This window comes from Triticum urartu, chromosome 5 (assembly GCF_003073215.2).
Source record: "Triticum urartu cultivar G1812 chromosome 5, Tu2.1, whole genome shotgun sequence".
Lineage (NCBI taxonomy): Eukaryota > Viridiplantae > Streptophyta > Magnoliopsida > Poales > Poaceae > Triticum > Triticum urartu.
In genome coordinates, this window is record NC_053026.1 from 215983876 (window position 1) to 215992971 (window position 9096).

Genomic DNA, 9096 nt, shown 5'->3' on the forward strand with positions numbered 1-9096 from the left:
ACGGGCCTTGCGGGCCCGCGCGGCGCGGCGATGTGGGCACAGGCGGTGGCCAACAGGGTGGCGACACGTGGCGGTGGCGGGGCTGGGGGGACACGTCCAACGCCGGCGGACGCTGTCTGGCGCGCGGAGGGAGAGGATCTGAGGTTAGGGATGGAGGGGATCCGGGATTGTTAGGTGGGGTTCTTTATATAGACATTGAGGGAGCTAGGAGTGTCCAAATGAGGTGCGGTTTTCGGCCACGCGATCGTGATCGAACGCTCTAGATGATGGAGAGGGTTTTGGTGGATTTTGGGCCAACTTGGAGGGGTGTTGGGCTGCAACACACACGAGGCCTTTTCGGTCCCTCGGTTAACCGTTGGAGCATCAAACGAAGTCCAAATGGTACTATACTTGACAGGCGGTGTACCAGTAGTAAACCAAGGCCGCTTGGCAAGTCTCGGTCCAATCCGGAAATGTTTAATCCCCACACACGAAAGAAAGGTAGAAATGACCACCGGAGGAGAACGAAGCGCCGGAATGCAAAACGGACAACGGGGAAAATGCTTGAATGCATGAGAAGAACACGTATGCAATGCAATGCACATGATGACATGATATGAGATGCATGACAACGATAGCAACACACGGAGACAAAAACCCGAACCCGAGAAAATAAAATAACTTAAGGTCGGAAACGGCAAGAGTTGGAGTACATATTGGGTAAATCACATCCGGGGTGTTACAGAGGGAGCTGCAACAACTTGGCTAGCATGGAGATGGTGGAGAAGCTATCTCTCACCACAAGACCACATACACATCCTTACTACATCTAGTGGTTCAACAATAGCGGCAAGGTTTAGGTAACACGTATTGTTCGTGTGCATTTTAGTATCCCTACATATGCTGATTATGTTGATTGTGATGTGGTACCTATGCAAGCATGTTCCTTATTACTTGCTAGACCATGGCAATTTGATAAAAATTCTGTACACCATGGTAGAAACAATCAGTATACTCTTGTTCATAATGACAAAAATATTACTTTGCTTCCTATGACTCCTGATTCCATTTTGAAAGATGATATTAATAGAGCTAATAGAGCAAAACAGGAGCAAAATAAGAGTGAAAATCAGATTGTGGCAAAAGAATTTGAGCAACAAATGAAGCCTAATAATAAACCATCTAGTGTTGCTTCTGAAATTAAATTGAAAAGTTCATGTTTACTTGCCACCAAATCGGATAATGATGATCTAGATTTTAGCAAATCTGTTTGCTATGCTTTTGTGTGCAAAGAGGCATTATTTTCATTCGAGGACGTGCCTTCCTCTTTGCCTCCTGCTGTCACTAACATTTTGCAGGAGTTCGCTGATGTCTTTCCACAAGATGTGCCACCGGGATTACCACCTATTCGAGGGATTGAGCATCACATTGACTTAATTCCCGGTGCATCCTTACCTAACCGTGCACCATATCGTACCAATCCAGAGGAGACGAAAGAGATCATGCTTCAAGTACAAGAGCTACTCGACAAAGGTTATATACGCGAATCCCTTAGTCCTTGTGTTGTTCCTATCATTTTAGTGCCGAAAAGGAAGGTACATCGCGTATGTGCGTTGATTGTAGAGGCATTAATAATATTACTATCGTTATTGTCATCCAATTCCTAGGCTAGATGATATGCTTGATGAATTGAGTGGCTCTACAATATTATCCAAAGTTGATTTGCATAGTGGATACCATCAAATTCGTATGAAATTGGGAGATGAATGGAAAACAACATTTAAAACTTAGTTTGGATTATATGAGTGGTTAGTCATGCCTTTTGGGTTAACTAATGCACCTAGTACTTTCATGAGATTAATTAACGAAGTTTTACGTGCTTTCATTAGACGATTTGTGGTAGTTTAATTTGATGACATATTGATTTATAGCAAATCTTTGGACGAACATTTGGAACATTTATGTGCTATTTTTATTGCTCTACGTGATGCACGTTTGTTGGGTAACCTTGGGAAGTGCACCTTTTGCACCGACGAAGTATCTTTTCATGGCTATGTTGTTACTCCACAAGGAATTGAAGTTGATAAATCCAAGATTGAAGCTATTGAGAGTTGGCCACAGCCCAAAACGGTCACACAAGTGAGGAGTTTCCTTGGCCTCGCTGGTTTCTATAGGCGTTTTTTGAGAGATTTCAGCACCATTGCTGCACCTCTCAATGAGCTTACAAAGAAGGATGTGCCTTTTGTTTGGGGTACCGCACAGGAAGAAGCCTTCACGGTATTGAAAGATAAGTTGACACATGCTCCTTTACTCCTACTTCCTGATTTTAATAAGACTTTTGAGCATGAATGTGATGCTAGTGGAAGTGGATTAGGAGGTGTGTTATTACAAGATAGCAAACCTGTTGCATACTTTTCTGAAAATTTGAGTGGTCCTAGTCTGAACTATTCTACTTATGATAAAGAATTATATGCTCTTGTTTGGACCATAGAAACATGGCAACATTATTTAGGTCCCAAGGAATTTGTTATACATTCTTATCATGAATCTTTGAAACACACTAAAAGTCAAGCAAAACTGAACCGTAGACATGCTAAATGGGTTCAATTCATTGAGACTTTCCCTTGTGTCATTAAACACAAGGGTAAAGAAAATGTTATTGCTGATGCATTGTCTCGTCGTTATACTATGCTTTCACAACTAGACTTTAAAATATTTGGTTTGGAGACCATCAAAGATCAATATGTGTATGATGCTGAATTTAAACATGTATTGCAGAATTGTAAGGAAGGGAGAACTTGGAACAAGTTCGTTCTTAACGATGGATTTGTGGCTAACAAGCTATGCATTCCAGCTAGCTCCGTTCATCTTTTGTTGTTGCAGGAGGCGCATGGAGGAGGATTAATGGGACACTTTGGCATCAAGAAGACGGAGGATATACTTGCTACACATTTCTTTTGGCCAAAGATGAGACGGGATGTTGAGCGTTTTCTTGCTCGCTGCACTACATGTCAAAAAACTAAGTCACAACTCAATCCTCATGGTTTATATATGCCTTTGCCTGTACCTAGTGTTCCTTCGGAGGATATATCTATGGACTTTGTTTTAGGTTTACCTCGAACAAAGAAGGGGAGGGATAGCATATTTGTTGTCGTGGATAGATTTTCGAAAATGGCACACTTTATACCATGTCATAAAAGCGATGATGCTGTTAATGTTGCTGATTTGTTCTTTCATGAAATTATTCACTTGCATGGTGTGCCAAATATTATTGTTTCAGATCGTGATACTAAATTTATTATCCACTTTTGGAGATGTTTATGGGCAAAGTTGGGGACTAAACTGCTTTTTAGTACTACTTGTCACCCCCAAACTGATGGACAAACTGAAGTAGTCAATAGAACATTATCTACTATGCTTAGGGCTGTTTTGAAGAATAATAAGAAAATGTGGGAAGAATTCTTGCCTCAAATTGAATTTGCTTATAATCGTTCATTGCATTCTACTACTAAGATGTGCCCTTTCGAAATTGTGTATGTTTTCCTACCTCGTGCACCTAATGATTTGTTGCCTCTTCCATCTTCGGAGAAGGTTAATTTTGATGCTAAAGAACGGGTTGAATTGATTTTAAAAATGCATGAGTTAACTAAGGAAAACATTGATCGTATGAATGCTAAATATAAACTTGCTGGAGATAAGGGTAGAAAACATGTTGTGTTTGCACCTGGAGATCTTGTTTGGTTACATTTGCGTAAGGATAGATTTCCTAATTTGCGCAAATCAAAGCTAATGCCACGTGCTGATGGTCCTTTTAAGGTGTTAGATAAAATAAATGATAATGCATATAAACTTGAGCTACCTGCAGATTTTGGGGTTAGTCCCACTTTTAACATTGCAGATTTGAAGCCTTATTTGGGTGAGGAAGATGAGCTTCCCTCGAGGACGACTTCATTTCAAGAAGGGGAGGATGATCAGGACATCAATACCATTGTTGCACCCACAGCCCCTGCTGCTATACATACTGGACCAATTACTAGAACTCGCGCACGCCAATTAAATTATCAGTTACTTTCGTTTCTTGGTAATGATTCTAATGTTCATGAGAATATGATGCTGCCTAAATTGATTACATTTGTTTTGCTTACAAATGAAGGGCCTGGCATGGATAAGAGGGATGAACACTGGAGCAAGACCAAGCATGGAGTGGATGGCATGCGCAAGGGGATCAAGAAGGGAGTTACAAGTGATGTTTTCAGTACTTTGAAGCCACCATAAGGAGTGCATGAAGCCTTGGATGAAATATACAAGATGCCACTTCATAAATTTCGTCCAGAGGCTATTTTAGGTGTTGTGTCACCTTATTATTGGCCCAGGCCCATGAATTTTCGAAATACTTAGGTATAGGCAATTTTTAGAATCCGTATATGTGGGGAAACAAGAGTTAGGGTTGGTTTCGGACCCCTCCTCCAAGGGCCACGAAATTCCCCCTCTTCCTCCATACATACAGCCCGTAGGGCGTCGTTTAGACTTTGGGTTTTGTTTATATTAAAGTTCGCCATAGCTATGACTTCGCGTACTTCGTTTGTGTTCAACGACCAGACAAAGGCGTCATAGAACCCCACATTGATCAATAAAGCTTTCCTCTTATATTCCCAATATCCAGATTGCAATCTCAGTTTCTTGCTTGTTCTTCGTTTTCCTGCAGGAAACAGACCTTCATGGTCAGGTTGATCGTGCTCCGGCATGGTCAAGAACCTCTCGGAGTTGGTTTAGCGATTGCTAAGGTGCAACGTCCTCGCATGTTCATAGTCGGATCGTCAAAGTCGACTTCCTCCAAAACGATAGCCACCATCTCATCAAAAGATGGGACACCTTTGCCTCTATCAATATAAGATTGTCATATCCGATCATCTTGGATCATCGTGTGTGAAACACCGGAACATCATACACAATAGCATACTCGGGATAGAAATTTGATACATTTTGCATCTTATAGGTTGTGCACAAGTGCCGTATCCGCCTATTGAGCAATCGTGCTAGTATCTCTCTTGAGTTGTGCAACACGAGCGTTTTCCGTGGATTCCACATTTTGTGCTCATTCCTTGGTTGCACGACCCCATCTATCTATCCGTGTGTGTGTTTCCGTGTGCCACATATTGCTATTAGTCTACTTGTTTCACTTGCGAATACGTGAACCTCTTTCAACATTATTGACTCTTGCTAACATTTTGCACCAAATTTTTGTGCCACTATCCTCACCAAGCTACTCCATAAGCCTTACTTGTGTAGGTGTGAGAATTGACAAGATCCGATACCAATTGTGATGTTTCCTTAATACATTATTGAGTGATCATTGATCCATCTTCAACATTGCTTAAGGTACATTTGGTCTAGTTCTTCTATTCCTTCCACTCACATTTGCTCAAGTCTTGTGATGGATAGGCAAGGCATTTCACCTTAGGTCTACAACAACAACGATGAGTTCGACGCCACGAAAAACTACACCGACGCCAAGATGCAAGCTCAAATGGAGGAGATCAAAGCCCTCATCAAGTCCTACAAGCATTCTTCCTCATCTTCGAGAAGACTCTCAAGAGCACATGCCTCTGAGCTACCATCTCTGGCAAGATCACATCAGCATCGACACCACCACCGACCAGAACGTGAAGGTCAAGAACTCAACACCAACCACTGCTCTACGAATTCACCATCTCCCTTGGCATCTTCGCCAAGCGACTTCAAGGCATCTTCACCTATGGACATACGCCATCTTCGCCAACGAGCACCTAAAGAAACGCTCAAGGGAAGCTCCCTAAGCTCAATTCTGCGACTTCCATGAGCTACTACGACCTCGACATCGACCACAAGATTCCTTTCTATTGGACTCTAGAACCTGAGGAGTAGCTCAAGTGGGAGCGCTTGATGGATGACTACCTTAAGCTACATCAAGTTCCCCCCGAAGATCAAGTGAAGTGCGCCACAAGAAACTTCCACGACTATGTGTCGACATGGTGGCTTCACACACCTTCGGAGAGCTACGGCATGAATTGGCCCAAGAAAAAGAGAGCTATGCGGCGAGAGTTCGTGCCTCCAACCTACCCAGAACAACTTCTACGCCAATTGGAGAACACCATCCAAGGATCCAAGTCCATCGACGCGTACTTCAAGGAGATGAAGAATGCCTTGAGACGAGCCGGCATGGATGAACCCATTTGAATGAAGTTCCACTTCATGATGGGATTGCACAACGACATCTCCAAGACTATCTTCCTGGAGAACTACAAGTCCCTCAATGACTACTACATTGGTGCTCTCAAGGAAGAACCAGAACTCATGAAGGCCAAGGCTTCTCCACCCCAAGCACACTTCGCGTGGATCCAGGCTCCAAGACGGCGAGCATGAGGCTAGTACCACCAAGATGTCCAAGCCCGAGGAACTCCAAGACGATGCTCCCAAGTTTGACTTCATCGCCATCCCTCTTTGTGGCATTGATGATGCCGAGTGTACTTCGACTCTTCTTCAAGATGGTGCGGCGATGAGTATGACTACGGAGACCTTCAAGGACTAAGCTTCGGAGGCGAGCGACATGGTGACGAGCAAGGATGATGCTTCCATCTTAGGAGGCAAGAGTGATGATGTGCCATCTTCGGCCTTCATCCATGACGACTACGAGATGGTTGAGGAGGGGATTTTCCCTTTGACCACGGCGATGTTTGATGACTTGACTGACTTTTGCTACCATATTGAGAGTGAGAGTGACTTCAACACTAGCCCCATATATCATGAGTTGCCCCAATTCCCATGTGAGGAGAGCCACAACCCCCACCACTTGAGGGAGATGAGTGACTCCACCATATGTGAGTTTGAGCGCACCTACCTTGAGGGAGTGAGCAAGCCACCACATAGAGAGAGTGAGATAGTTGATAGGTCTTGGGAGGCCATTTGAATTTGTAACAACTTGACCTCTACCTCTACTGTGTCTTCTCATTTGGTCCCAGGTCCCATATATGATGACGCATTGATTCTCGACGAATCCGTCCTTCCTTTGGACAAGACGATGGCCATGGTGGAATATGATGCACCCCCCACATGGTTCCATCACGATGAAGATGACCACCATTTGGTCTTTTTACCACCTCATCTACACCACTTGAGTGGAATGACAAAGGTAACATAGGTGACGGTGATGCTCTTGTCCCACTAGTGAACGTTCTTGACATTGATTTCTTGCATGATGTTGACCAACCTATTACGATGCTTCATGCTAGTGTGACATCCCCATGCGATGATTTACCCATTTATGATGAGTTTGATGATTGCCATGTGGAGTCTATTAGTTGCGATGCCTTGTTACATAGGATTTCTTGTGACAATTCTCTAGGTCACATCATGCTTGACAATCCGCTTTACTTGTCGTATGCTATGCATTAGATCAATCATTTGTCATATTTGCAATTTCATCGTAGTGACTATGCATATGCCATTAAAATTAACCAATTTGCACATATGCCATAGATGACAAGCCCATGGTTATTGGCATTTCTTTTTCTTGTGATGATATTGATATGCTTCCTTTGCGTCATTTATGTCATATGCCATGCCATGACCACCTAGCTTCGGATATGCATTGTTTTGGATGTTGACCATTTTCTCCATATGATGTTTCCAACATTGCTCGTGAGGAGACCCCCATAGTTTCCTCATACATGTTAGGAGATTTTGATCCATTCCATCCATTGCATGATCCAACTAATACTTGTGTGCACAATATACTCCCCATGAATAAACATGCTATTAATGTGCCATTTACTTTTACGCTTAATTTGTGTCCCCATCATGTCATACGTAACAACTATTCTTTCATAACAGATGACATGTTGTTATACCATGCATCAAACTTCTTTGAGCGATGCTTATCTTATGCTAACTCACACATGCACATACACATCATGATGGATGATGTGTACATTTACCACGCACACAATTTTTTTGGTTTGTGTTTGTTTTGTGTAGGTACCGATGAGGACTTGTGAACCTCACAATCCCATGAGTTGAAAAAATGAGCTCTACAGAGCAACGATGACTTGGGATCCCGTGGATTAGTTTTCCCATCGCTACCTTCATGCAAATACTTTGCGCATCTCTTCTACATGGCCCTCACTTGGCTATGAGTTACTGTCCATTACATATTATATGCCCATCCACTGGTGTGCGTCGGTGCTATACAAATGGTTTTTAACCCCTTTCCGCGACGACATTTGGAACCATCACCTAGTGAGTGACAACGATAGGGGCTCCTTCCCACACGACCTAGAAACCATCAGGGATAGGGACCCTACAGTACTCCTACTTGTTTGTGCTTGCATTGCCATCGCAGTCGGTATTCTGTGGTGCTACATTTACGATGCGCGGCCCATCACAAACGGTTCACTATTATAGAACGTGTATGATAAGCATACAATCACACACATTTGCTTTTCACAAACCGTATGCGATAACTAATTAAGAAGATTAGCTAATCGTCGTACAAGTGTCGGACAGGATTACGAAACGTTGGACCATCGTAACATTGTCGTACATAACAACTATCGCACACGCTATTCTGTGGTGCAATGTTTACGATGCATACTTCATCAGAAATAGTTCATGGTTGTGAATCATGTACGATAAGGCAACTAACACAAAAGTTTAGTTTGCCCGCACCATTTGTGATATTGTCTGACATCGCACACGCTTTGCAAACGGCAACTGTGTCCATGCTTGCACACATTTCCTCTTTGTGAACCGTCTCGGATTATGTTGTATATCGCAAACAATTGTGTTTTACCAACCATGTGTGCCATAATGACCCGAAGAGCGTAATTTCACCGTAATTTAATTCCTGCTATTTCAAATTGTATCGTATTTGAATTTGAATTTGAATTTGAATGTATGCTACAGCTTTATTCATATCCATCAGGTTCAAACAACCAATGCATTATTCGATTCATAGGTAAATATGTTCAAGAATTACATAAGAACCAAATAAAGAATGATGAACCACAGTTGTATACTTGTACTATTAAAGACAGTAAATAAAGAGGCGAAATGCACTCTGGTTGCTGAACAAGGTGAAGC